This window comes from Drosophila tropicalis, unplaced genomic scaffold (assembly GCF_018151085.1).
Source record: "Drosophila tropicalis isolate 14030-0801.00 unplaced genomic scaffold, ASM1815108v1 contig_393, whole genome shotgun sequence".
NCBI classification, from domain to species: Eukaryota; Metazoa; Arthropoda; class Insecta; order Diptera; family Drosophilidae; genus Drosophila; species Drosophila tropicalis.
The window spans coordinates 1,674,454-1,676,844 of record NW_027172855.1 but is presented as its reverse complement, the minus strand read 5'-3'; positions in this window follow the sequence as shown (position 1 = coordinate 1,676,844).

Genomic DNA, 2,391 nt, shown 5'->3' with positions numbered 1-2,391 from the left:
TTATTCAGTGTTTCTGCTAGTTCATTCATAAGTTTTTTCGTTTTTATTTTGTTTTAAGGTTTGCGTGCTTCAGATAAAAGCGAAGCCCCAGACTATGCGTTTTGTGTATCATATGCAAACACTTGAGGCAAGTGCAAGGCAAGATTACGCGCAAAAAAAAAAATACACCACACGGAAGTCATCGCACTTGGACATGACAACAACAACAACAACAAAACGACATTGCGTTGGCGGCCATTTATTGCAAAGCAAATTGCAACGGCAAAAGTTGTTCCTTTGTTTCACATAAATACATATACTATATACTACATATACATATGTATCTATAGATATATGTATGCATATACATATGTACATATAACGGATAATTTACATGCACTCACGCACATTCAGACAGAGATCGAGTTGTTTTTCACTTAATGCTTCTGTTTCAAATTCTCATACTATATCAATATATCTTATAGATACTCAAGACAACATTTCCACGACGTAAATAATTTTAATCTCTAATTAGTTCTCGATTAGATTACTTTTGAAATTTATCGCCAAATTTTGGCTAAAAGCAAACAATCTTCTACGATTTTCATATATGTAAATGTAATGCAATGTTAAATTTGGTCTAAATATGTTTTTGAAATATGTATAAAGGAAATTCTTTAAAAATATTTAAGTAGACATTTTTACATTATGCATTTGCTCATAGATTTCAAAATAACTATCTAGCTATAACTTTGACATATTAGATCAAAATTTCGAAAACCATATATTTGTCTGGGTGCCCCAGGATTTAGATTGAGTTCAGTGAAGATTCAACAATTAGTATATAAACTTATACGAAAAATTGAAAAAGAATTATTTGTCCTCATTAGAATTGTTTCTTAAATCGCATCCGAATTCAATTAAAAACGAAATCATTTACATTTTTTTAACTACAATGTTTTTAACGATATTGCGATATTGCGTCAATGTCAAAATTGTTTATATTCCATTACGACATGTTTCTATATCTGTCGACAATTTAATTAGGTGTTTTTTTTTTTTTTTTGTATTTAGTTTATTTTTGTTATTGTGGTATAGAATTATTATCTCATTAATAACTGGTTTTTTTGCTATGATACAAAGAAATTCCAGGTTCTTTTTCCTTGTAACAATATTCCATTCTCACTTGCATCATGATGAATTCTTACCAGATTTAATGGGTTTATTTAATGATCGTAAAACTTCTATATGCATATAAAGTACAATAATGTTAAAAACGCGGGAAAAAAAAAAAAAATAATCTTAAAATGTTTTATATATTCAACAGTCAAAAAACTTTGATATATTTCGCGGAATTTACATAAATCAAGCGAAAAGAATTTGTTTCTTTCGCTTTATCTTGAGGGTTAAAAAGTATTTCGTAATATTTTTAATGTACAACTCATTCATTTGGGGTACGACATTTGGGCTCTATTATTATAACTTGGCGTCATTTCATTTCCCCCTCCAAATTTCTTTGGAATATAACAAAAATGACTCACTGAGATTACTCAATTAAAGTCAATTAGGCGTGTATGCACATATTATATAATATTTTGCTTGTATGTAATGGATCTGGTGATCTATCAGGAACATACAAAAGTCGTTTCCGCTTATCCTTGATAGTGAAAGAGGCCTTTATTTATATCTTTTTCTTCTTTACATATTAATTATAAGCTTAGAGACTTATCGGTCGATTGTCTACAGCCCGCATTTTGCATACAAACAAAAGTAGAAAACAGAAATAATGCGATAAATATTGAAACAAAGGTTCAACAACAGCTGACAGAATGCAAAAAGAAAAATGGTATTACTAAAGAGGAAGAGATAAAGGGACGGGGTGAAGTCGTAACACTTATCAAAACCGTCAGCAAACGATGATAAGCCAAAATGCATTCTTAATCACCAGACATAGAGTGAGAAAGGTAGATATAAATCACAAGAGAGAGCGGGAAAAGAATTTGATTTGATTTGGTTTGGACAATAATCAAACATTTCCAATATTTTATAGGTAATAAGTATGGGAGGGAATGGATCCAGGAGTCAGCAACGACAACGGCAACAACGAACAATCTCAAGGTCTTGCGACAGACTCAGACTCAACCATGTTGTGTGGGGTCAGGCAAATAAGTATACATATACACACATACATACATATGTATGTATATACCAATGCCAATATGAATGGCAAAAAAAACCAGAGGCCGGGCAACTCGACCGCGTCAAAGTTTGTAACCCTTGCAATTTTTGGTAACTCTTTCCTTACCTATTAGCCATCAATGTGGAAGAACGTTTTATCTAAAAAGGCTTAAGCTGAGAAAGAAAGGCCTACAATTATAGGAAATGACGAAGATATTGATCAAAGTCACTGTT